At 30.2% G+C, this 12,141-nt stretch overlaps 1 long non-coding RNA gene across 1 annotated transcript; it reads left to right on the plus strand.

The window, feature by feature from the left end:
* Positions 1–6,792: 6,792 nt before the first annotated feature.
* Positions 6,793–7,860, plus strand: LOC145047154 (uncharacterized). The gene is made up of 3 exons (XR_013682124.1): positions 6,793–6,858; positions 7,288–7,400; positions 7,481–7,860. It is a non-coding gene; the product is annotated as an uncharacterized LOC145047154 (long non-coding RNA).
* Positions 7,861–12,141: the final 4,281 nt, after the last annotated feature.

The raw sequence follows: 12,141 nt of genomic DNA on the forward strand, positions 1-12,141 counted from the left end.
ATTTTGTCATTGTTATTTGTTTGATGTTTTTTATTGTAAATTCTTTATTATTATTATTATTATTATTATTATTATTATTGTAATTTTGTTGTTTTCTGTCATTTTGTTTGTTGGGGCTATTAATATGTTATTATTTCCGTTTAAACATTATGTTTCAGTCGTACTATCTTTGTGCATTTTTTTGTTCGAAGTATCATAGTATCATTGTTTTTTGTTCGAATTATCTTGGTGTTACTTTTTTTCGAAATATCTCTATGTTATTCTTTTATTGCGATTTTCATAATTGTTATTTATGTATGGAAAAAAAAAGATATTATCATAACAATGTGGTTCCGATTCATTTATTTTCTCAGAATTATTTATATTATTTTCTTAGAACTATTTAATCAATTGGGTTCCCTCACTCTTGCGCATAGTATGATTATCACCTTCACGGTAAGGAAAATAAAGATTATTTATATTATTTGTCTTTATTTTATTTTTTCTTATCAATATTCTTATTAAATACATATGATTGTTATTATTATTAAATGAAATAATAATATTTAAAAAATCAGAGTAAATTATTGAAATCGTGTTTTCTACCTTTTTTTTTTTTTTTTTTTTTTTTTTTTTTTTTTTTTTTTAATTTATACCATTAATGTATTATTTTTTTTGTTGCCATTTATGTACCTGTTACACATAAAACAATTTTTTTTTTAATTACTTACGTTGGTTCTTAAATAATTTAATCAATAAGGTGTATGTATGTATACACATGTAATCAAATCTCTCTATTATCTTTTTTGTATAGTTTATTAGAGCTTATGTTAGACATTGTATATTTATATATCTTTGTTATAGAGTTTTATAAGTTTAATTTTGTACCCTAAATCATATACAAAAATATTTTACAAATTATATGTAGGTTTCCATATGAAATTTAATACATAAAGCTATAATGAAAGATGAAAAATGTTTATTAAAAAAACCCAATAAACCTCTTTATATTATAAATATGTCTTAGTTAGATCTATTTTTTTTTTCTTGTATTTATATATGTAAATGTTTAATTATGATATTTTACATTACAATATTACAATGTAGCTTATAAGCTATTTTCTATCAAAAACTATTAATTTATAAGTTTGTTTATTAGCTACCAAAACTAACTTTTCAACTTGTTTGTTATAAAGAACCTAAAAATTAAATAAAAAATAAATTAGTGTTGCAGATGAGTTTTTTTTAGAACTTTTAACTTTTAATTTTTATTTTGAACTAAAATCTTCTAATAAAAAAGCTATTTAGCTTTTGCTTTATAAAATTTGACACCTTTACGCTCAAATTAAAGATATATAAATTTTCAACTTGTCAAATATATTTTTAAAACGTATGTTTGGTACAAAGAAATAGAATTGAACTAGAGAAAAAAAATATATAAAAAATAAATGATTATCTTGTTTGGTATACTAGAGAATTCACCAAAAAAATATACATGAGAATCAATTTTCTTGTTTGATTGTAGAAAACATTAGAATGGACATGCGTTTTTTACTGCATTTATTTTTCTCAAACAACATTTTTTACAACAATATCATTAAGATTTCATATAACTAACCAGCTTGTTCAAAAAAAATTTTGTTGTGTTTTCAATGTAAAATAAAACAAATAAACTATATATAAGTAAAACAAATAAACTATAAATCAATGAAATTTATCTTCATGCTCCTTTAGTTGCTAATTGTTTAAAACCACAACAACAATAGAAAACGATAAGATAGAAGAAATAAATCATCAATTGGAGGATATTGGCTTACAAAATCGACAAGATCACTAGAGTAGAAGCAAATTTTGACTGAGTAGAACATTAAATCACAACTACCGCTTGATTCCTAATATTTTGAAACATTAACTTTGTGGATTGTAAGTCAATACGAATAGTTAATTAGTGATCACATATTATACAAACTGCAAAATCACAAAAATCATAGGGAGATGATGAGCCCTAGGGTTTGAACTAGATCGAAACGTGAGTTTCCCTTATTTTTATTTTTATTTATTTCATTGCATCTTCTATTTCAGTAAGCTAAATTTTAGTGATTCTAGGGAAAACACGATTTATAACAATAACATAATTTTTGATTGGAAAAATTTTCTTATGCCGCCATGAAGTTCCCTGCTTGTATGAAGAAAGGAACAACATTTTTTAAATAGTATGTCCATTGATTTCCACTAAAAAAAATGAAGAATGAAAAGCTCAAGAACCGACTCATCGGCTCATGATGGGTCATTTGGCCTATCTTCTTGCCTGATCTCATACTGCTACTCATAATGATGAGATTTGGTGTAATTCCTATTAAAATTGATTTCATATAGAACACATTTTGGTACAAGTCGTCTTGTCAATCTCAACCATTTGCATTTGTCATCCGAGTTGTGGAATATCCCCAAATTCAAAGGATTAGTTTTATAATAACTGGATCTAAAGAGCTTACAACAATACACAAAATAATAGAAATTTATGCATCTTACATGATATTTTGATAATTTTTATTACTTTATTATAAACAGAAAAGTATGGTTACTTGTAAGCTTTTGATTTTTTACAATTACATGGTACTTGTACATTCTTATAATATATATGATTTATTTGTAGTTTATCATGAAGATAAATAAGTATTTTTTTTTTTTTTGTTTTTATGTCATCTTTGTTTATAACATGTTATAAGAATCTTTAAAAAAATGACAAACCTCATGTAACCTTTGGTCCATTTTCTAGATTTCATGTAAATGCTTACATTATGATAAAAAAAATCACAAAGATAATATACCATAATGTTGTATGAAACAAATAGGAGATTGCAAACCTAGTCATATTTGAGGTCAAACTTCAAAAACTCTTCACTACAACTTCCCACATATGTCAAGTGCTTTAGGCTTAGGTTCATGACTTGACTTGTTAAAAGCAAGAACCTACATGAAGGAAAAATAAATTAATAAATAAAGAATGAAATCAAAGACATATTTAACATATTTATGGATAAAACTCACTTCGATTATTCGTTTGACAAAGGTGCAGTAGGATCATTAGAATTGTTAATATGATTCATATCCACATCCCTTATTGAAGGTTATATGGTTTTGTAGGCACAGTGAAAATACAGACAATGAATGTAAACATGACCATTCGATTGAAATTGTCATCAAAATTATTGAATTTATGGATTTAATTAGGAATATCCATGATCTTTGATCTAGGATTCAATCATCTAGGTTGTGTTATGTTCTATCAAAGGCTATGATTTTCATAACCAAAGTAGTCTATGTATATTATATAACTCTACTTATCTTACAGGTAATACAAAATATGATGATAATTTGTAATGGTTGTTATTTTATTATGGACAAAATAAATAATAATATTGTCATTCTATCATTTTTTATTTAACTGTTTAACTATTTTTAAGTTATAGCCAAAAATTCTAAATTTTTGAAAATTTAGGATTAAAAAATATCATATTTAGATTATCAATAACCATTTGCTACAAGAAAACCGAGTATTGAGATAAATGTAAACACACCTAACTATCCCTAGGCCTACCTTTAAAGGAATTTTAGTTATCTTCACTACAAGAAAAAGACCCTTTTACGACGCGCAAATCACGACACTCACTGATTAATGTTACGAAAAAGAGAGTGACATTAAAAAAGTGTCATCTCTTCAAAAAATTTAAGGATTTAGGTCACGTATTATTGCGTGCCCTTGACTTAGTGTCAAAAGAAAAAAAAATAAAAACACGGAGGGCACTGTATCTTAAATGCTCGTCCTCTATAAGTGGCGCTTTATAATTTTAATGAACACGCGTTTAGCAGAGAGGGGCAAAAATGAAATCCCAAAAATTTTGAAAACCCGCCTTGTACTTTTGTGCCTTCTTTTTATCTTTCACCTTCGCAATCGATTCTCTCCTCTCCCTCCTCTCCGATCCGCTTCTCCGCTACTCCTGACCTTACTTGTTAATCGTCTCATCGTATCTCTGCTCTACTGTCACTCTGATTATCAAGAAATTTCAAGCCCTAGTCTCCCTCTGAGATAGAGACGAAAAGAGAAGAAACATGAAGAATGCACCTATTGTTGTTACGACTTGTGATGCTTCTCAAAGCTTTTGATAAGAACACCGACTCAGATGCTTCTCAAAGCTTTTTATAAGCACCCAGTCGACTTTCCATACGAGAAATCGACCCACGCCATCAATTTAGGGGTTTTTCATCCCTCAAATTACGACCCACATCCTCCCTACATCGATGCTTATTGCTTTATTTCTCACCAGAAATCGAACACTTTACATTCATAGGGCAACAAAATCAACTATTGCTGGAACTTGGGTTTCGGTTCCTACTGAAATCAAAGGGTTTCTGGTCACCAGACCATAAATTTGAAATCAAAGGGTTAAGGTCTCGTTTGTCACTGAATGCTCACAGGGCCACATAAGCTAGGGTTTTGGGCAAAGCTAGAATTGATCATGTCTCATTCCTTCGGAATCACGAAGACGCTGATTGCAATGAAGTGTAGATGTGGTTAACAGAAGACGAGGAGACATGAGAGAAATTAGGAAATTAGTTAGAAACGATAACTAGTCTTCGTTCACGCTCCTCTCCAAGCTAATCGAGTTCCACTTTTTTCTTATCTGACTCGCTTGACCATAGTAATGGTTAGTAAAGTTCCATTTTTTCTTCTTTCTTGCTTCTACTTCATTTAATGGTGTTTGGAACTATGGTTGATTTGTAATTTTTGCTGCTTGGATTATGAAATTGATTCCTCAGGGTATAAGTTGCGATATTCCCTATTAGTAATTAGATTGTCTTTTTTTTTTTTTGCTTATGTCAATTGATTAGTTTCAGTGAAAGTATTAAGTAATCATAATCTAAATAATCCAATGCATCTAACTCTGTGGACTTTTGTTTTATTCATCTAACAGGGAGTTATATGAATTGTGAATCACTGTGAATTATTAGAATTGATATGTGAATCCTTCAATGGTGGATAGAGGAACTCCAGCTGCTTTCCAGATCACATATTCGTCAAATAACAAAGCTCCCACTCCTACTTATTCATTTGTTATAGTTGTACACTGATTATGAGCTTTTGTTGCTTAATTTACCTTTCTCTCCCTGCAGGTTGCAGGCATTAGGTTCTTGTGGAAAAATATTATACAGTCAATCACAAAAGTGAGGTCAGGGGATAAGGGACTTGGTTTCATCCTTTCACACACCATGGGGCTAGTTAAAACCCTTAACTATTTATTTTTCCGAAAAGAACCTTACAACTTTGGTCAAAGCATTTGGGAGTGTCGCCCATTAAGGAAGCTTGCTAATGTTGTATGTTTCCATATTTACCCTTTTCTGATTGGATCTTTTTAGTGATTAGTTAATACTTTTTACTTTTTTTGTGCAGACATAAATTATGGGTAATAGAGATAATGTTGATGAGATGTCATGCATAAGTGCATACATAAATTGAGTGATGTCCCTGATATATACTGATTAGCAGCAAAAACCAAGGTATGTCAGAGGGCATTTTTGTCTTTTCACAAACATAATGTAACATGAACCATGTTTTAACTTTGTTTTTGTTTTTGTTTTTGTTTTTGTTTTTGTTTTTGCGGGGTGTTTTCGTCAATCCAAATTGCATTGAACCATTTGGACTCACTTTAATTGAGGTAACTCTACACAGTTTCACCACTTTTATTTTGTTACCAATTTATTTATTTATTTTTTATAAAATAGGTTATTGTTCATGGGTTACCAATGGTTGCCACGAAAAACAGAGGCCCAATAGACATACATCGGGTTAGTCTCGTTAAATATTTATTTTCATTTCATGTTTTATTGGCAACTTCTTTACAAATTGTGTAAGTTCATTCGTTTTTAGTGAAGAAAGCGGTGAATCTTGCGGATTTTGATGCGTTTATTTGTAATAGCGGAGCGGATTTGTATTGTTCTTCTTCTCATTCTAAAGATAATCTGTATGTTTTTTTATTTATATCATCATTTGCATATTGAGTATCGATGGGGTGGAGAAGGACTTTAGAAGACTTTGGTCAAATGGGCGTCTTCTATAATTGATAAAAAATCTGAGATGAAAAATGAAAAACATGTTGTTACAGAAGATGAAGAAGTCACAACAAATTAGTGTTACGCTTTTAACATTCACAAGCCTGGTTTAGTAAGTTTTTTTTAAATGAATTCGTATTAATGAAAGTATTTTGCTATAATTGAGTAGTTGAATTTGTATTTGTAGGTGCCACCTGTCAAGGAGCTTCAAAAGTTATTAAGGATTCAAGCTCTCCGTTGTCGTGTTATTTATTGCCAAAATGGAAGGAAAATAAATGTTATTCCAGTTTCTGCATCTCGTTCTCAAGCTCTCAGGTATTTATTAATTTTATTTAAAAAGAATTATCTTTATAAAAACTGCAGAAAGATTAACTACTTGCATAATTCAGGTATTTACATGTTAGTTGTATTTTCATAGAAAAAAAAAGAAGAAGACATCAAACACATGGCTTAATTGGCTCTCTTTTACTTCAACATTGTTTTTTGTGATTCAAACGACTTTAAGTTCAGCTCCTCAAAACCCTTGAGCCAACCTCCATAATTAGTATAGTGCACCATGTGGAGGCCAAATACTCAGCTTTGCTTTTTAAGAAGCAACTTGTTGTTTATGTTGAAAAGATATATGGATTTATTTGTAACATCTTGAAGAAAGAATTGTCACACTTTCTTTCCTATTGTATCCAGGTACCATATTTTTGAAAAAAAATTAGCATATTTTTGATATGCTAATTTCAGAATTTCCTAATAATGATCAGGCACCAATTGCAGGTATGCTAAATTCTTTAAATAAAAATTTCTTTATTGCCTTCCAAGTGTATAGTTGGTTAACCTTCCTTCTTATGTTCTCAAAAATGGTTACAAGTATGTAGTCGTAAAATGGTTTAAAACAACAGATTTCCAAATTTGTCATTTGTTTAATTACTAATTAGTGGTTTATTTTATTACATGCAATAAACCATTTGTAGAAAGTCACATGATCTGATAGATAAGAGATTATAAAATTATATTGGTTTAATTCAAGTTATAACTTTTGAGTGCTTCAAATCTGATTAGTCAAAAAAATGCTGCCGAATTAAGTTATCTTTCATTATTCTTACTGATAACCAAACCTATTGTTTTTTTCTTAGTCGGTTAGACCTCATAATTTTTTATTACTTTGAATTCCCATAAAAATGCATTTTTTGTTTGGTCACTCAGGTATTGAGTCGACCAGAGCAGTTGAATAAGCAAGCTCGTACACTGAATAAGCAATGTCTGCAATCATTGATCAGTGGGACAACAAAGTGGGTGATGGTAATTGTGGATCAACAGTAAGTCCATCCATGTCCACATTCAGATTTTGGTATTATCATCTATATATCTAACTAATTATACAACTTATAATTTACAGAAGTCGATAGGCGCAACAACAATTCAACACAACAGCAGTTAAACTGTTTTCTTTATATTGTTGTTTTGACGATTTTCCCCTTCTTGGTTATTTTCTCATAGAGACAATACATGAGTTAAAGTGTTACTTTTCTACCCTACATTCTTCCTGCTTATCTATCTTTTTGTTTTTTTTATTTTCTTTCTATCTGCTTCATGGACTGATTTTTATGCTTATATGTGTTTTTGGATTGTCATGTAGGCAGCATCCGAGCTTATAAAGGCTAACTAGTACAAGTTTTCTCTACGACTTTATGCCTATTTCATCCCTTCTATCTTATGCCTCAAGACAACCCTGATGTATTGACCAAAATACCCCTTTTGTGACTTAATGTCTCTTTTTGTGAAGTTATGTTTTATGGTTGTCACTTGATGTCTATTTAAGTTATTACATATCATATACATCATGACCAAACCAACATATTGTCCAAAGTACCCTGTATGTAAATTTTTTTTTTTCTGATTTACCAATAAATGCTATGTTTATGTGTAATAGTGTTAGCACATGAATTAATGTGTTTTTACGGAAATTATCTTAGGGTGCATACATATATGTTTCCTGGAAATTTTTTTTGATAGAGAGGTTAAAGAGCCATGATAGAGAGGTTAAAGATAAAGAAAGAGAAAGACAAAGAAAAAGAAAAAGAAAAAGAAAGGGAAATTAGAGAACCTGATCGTGATCGTGATCGTGAAAGCACGTATTTTTTTATGTTCTTGTTCTCTCTTTACTTTCTGCTTGTATTGATAATATGTGCTTTATGCTTTGTGGCAAGTATCTCTCTTTACTTTGACATGAATAATTATTAATACACCAATAACTTGTTTAAATAAACAGAAGAGTGTATGACAATAGAGGCAGCATGAAATGTTCAAATACCAGTAATGGCCCACCATATTCCGGGTAACAGTTGTTTTCCTTGGGCCAATAGAGACATCAAATGCACCTGCTACAAGTACAACATCCAAGGAGGTTAGTTTCATATCATGTTCCATCACATGCTGCTAAAATAATGCCTGATATTTGTTATAAAGGGAAAAACTCCAACAAACTATGCCCATTGTTTCATATTAGGTCCTTATGGGTTGGTAATAGCAGGTTTATAGGTTAAGTCAACTTTAAAATGTTGACTCTTCTATAGCCACAAAAATACTTGTTCAAGGACCTAATGTGGACAAAAAAAAGTTCCTGACTAATCTGATACAATAGGTATAGTTTGTTGGAGTTTTTACGACTTTACCCCTGTTATAAATTCAATGGCATGTTGATTATTTTGTATCATAGATAGATAAAATCTGATGAATACTAGGATATTTGTGTCTAGGATTGAACTGCACATGCACTCTTCTGGTAGAATTTACTAGAATTATATGTACAATATATAACAGTCTCCCATTTGGTAATGAATTGTTGCTTCCAAAACAAAAACAAAACTATCATAACATATCAAAATCAATTGCTAAAGCAACCATGTGTGAGTTTTACTTGCAAACACAGTTTATTAGACCACAAGAGTAAGCTTCAAATTGATCATAAAGTTGAGTAATATATAGCAGTCTCCTATTTGACTTTTTTTAGATTCTTTATGATTTTTATTTAATTTAATTTTCTATCCAAACCAAATTATCCTTGAAAGGAGCTATTAATGATCATCATTTTTGGTGCATCTTGTGAAATTGTTCATAGCTGGGCTGTTAATGTTCCTGTTTGTTTTCATTTATGCAGGTAACAATCTTGTTGAAAGGACTTATGAATCAGATGTTAATGGTAACAAGTTTAACACTCGAGTCCATACGATTAGATGTTAATGGTAATGTACAAGTTTAACACATGTGTCTTTGTTATACATACAGATTAAATGCAATGGATTGTATTTTTGTATATGATATTTTATTTTATATTATGCAATGGATTGTATTTTGTGTATATGGTATTTTATTTCTATTATGAGAGATTAAATGCAAATTTAATTTATAAATTAATAAATATATAAATATATTTAAAAAAAATTAAAATTACGATACGCAAAAATGTGTGTCGTCTTCATTTATGACATGACCTTTCTTGACTGGGGCTTCCTTGATACGCATTGCGTGTCATAAACACGCGCGTCGTAAGGTTACGACACGCAAATGCGTGTCGTCTTCCTTTATGACAGGGACTTCCTTGATACGCATTGCGTGTCATAACCGCGCGTCGTAAATGCGCGTCATCTCTCTTTATGACAGGGCCTTCCTTGACGCGCATTTGCGCGTCATCTGAGCGTTTTACGACGCGCAATGAGCGTCGTAAAAGGCCTTTTTTGTAGTAGTGCTTGCATTCTTAAGTAGCACTAATCACACATCCAAACAAAATGTCAAACAAATACCTTTTCGATAATGTCAACAAATACTAATAAGCATATATCATAATTTAAAAAAAAAATCAAATTCTTCAAGTTTTAGTAAGATATGAAGGTTTTTTTTATTGTGAAAATAAAGCAAAAAGGAGGCTGAAAGAAACTTACACTCACCATCACAATCGGTGCATGTGACACTCTTCGTTTTAGCATTTGTTTCCTTTCGTATTTTTGAACAGGGAATTTGATATAGATTTCTTGACAAATATACCACCAACATTTGAACAAACGAAGCCTAGGAAGCTCTGCAAAATATAAACATATGGGGCTGTAACCGGTTGTTACTTGACTACCTGACTGAAGATAAGGGTTTAAATCAGCAAATGGTACATAAACGATGAATAGCCATTTCTTGGAGGTTAAAGTTTGTGTTTCACCAACCAGTAATATCATTGTAAAAGAAGTAAATCAGTTCACTAAGAACATTGCTAAACTCAAAAAACATAATGTCAGTGTGTGTGTGTGTGTGTATATATATATATATATATATATATATATATATATATATATATATACCTTTGAAAGTATACATCCAAAAATGAGATGCAAAGGTTCAACTATTGTTTTGTGTGTGAAGCATCCTCTGACTACAAACACAAGATTATTGATAAGACCTTCAGCAAAACAATCAAGACATGCAAGAAAAAGAAGAAAGAGGAATGTGAAGAGGCCAAGAAGGGAATATTTTAAATGTTTACTTGGTTGTCTAGTTTTGCATCCATCTCTATAATCATGGTTGCACGTTACCTAATAGACATTGTCTTTGAAATCTCCTAATGTGCTAAACTTATGCATAGGCTCATCATATATTGAGCATTCTTGCTTCTACATATTCAAAATATACCCTGCCAAAAAACAAAACTCAACTTTCAATTACATCATCTGCAATATTTCACCCAAAATATTCACAACAAATTAAACAATTTTAGCAATACAAATATTAAGTTAAAAAAATGTTGAAATATTTAATATTTAAAACAAGGGTTAAAATTGAAATTGGCCAACCAACTACATGTAATTTTATCAGAATCATCATTTCACTTTATTTTCTGCATATATGGTTCCATAAATAAATTGACATTTGTCCTCTTACTTCTCTTTATAGAAAATTGCAAAGTTTTTCATACATAGTTGACCTTAGATGAATTTGGTGATATGTTATCATAGCATGTTGCTTTATTTTATTTGTACCCTTTTCACCTGCATAATTAGACATGGTGTGCAAAAGACAATAATACCCTTATGAATGAGTAAAGCTTAAACTTTGATATAATAAGCCTTCACGTGGTGCTTTAACTGGACTTATAAGGAAAATGACATTTAAAAAATATTTGAAATGACAAGAACTTTGGAGAGATATAGGGAAAAATAAATAAGGACAAATATGTAAATATGTGGGAGATGGAAAGACTTACTCTGGATCAAGATGCCTTGTTGTGCTAAGAACATTTGTCTAGATGTAAATAGTTTAATCAAACTACTTTTAACATCCAACTTCTCACTAAAACGAATGTTGGGAGAGTTCACGTTTTGCGGATTATAGTTTCCCTGTAACCATGGCTTCTAGTTCTGCATTTATTTATATCATATACATCAAAAATAAATCAGAAGGGCTAAATGCATGAAATAGAAAAATACATTTGTTTATTGGTTTATTATAGCGTCTTATTTTCGTTTCTTTCAATTACAATACTGTACTTCAATTTATTTCCTAAGTAATTGTACTTTTCGAAATCTACCAATTATAACATCGTTCTTTCAAAATTTTACTTATTAGGACATTGTACTTTGAAAATTTTACTCAATTTTGGTAATGGTACTATACCTGAATTAAGCTAATTAGTTTACATATAGCCAAAACCATTGTTCTTTCATAATTTTACTTATTAGGACACATTTTTCTTCTTAATTTAGCAGTCACAAAGGTTTTGGCTATCCACCATACACAACACATCCTTATCTCATACTCTTTTCGAATAAGCCATCTTAGTATCATTTCAGCAGATGAAGAAAAAGTACCCCTCACCAATGACATAGAAGTGTGTTTCCATCATTTGAAAGCCAAAAATAAATAAATAAATAAAAATTAAGGGAATTAAGCTTTGGCTCCTCCAACAAACATATATACCTGTAATCATGAATGAGTTCAGAACTGAACGCTCCTAGCTGCGATTGCAGTTCAGATCAAACCTTTTCAATGGTAGATTAAAATTTACATAAAATAAAA

This window comes from Lactuca saligna, chromosome 5 (assembly GCF_052625555.1).
Source record: "Lactuca saligna cultivar CGN05327 chromosome 5, ASM5262555v1, whole genome shotgun sequence".
In the NCBI taxonomy this organism is placed as follows: Eukaryota; Viridiplantae; Streptophyta; class Magnoliopsida; order Asterales; family Asteraceae; genus Lactuca; species Lactuca saligna.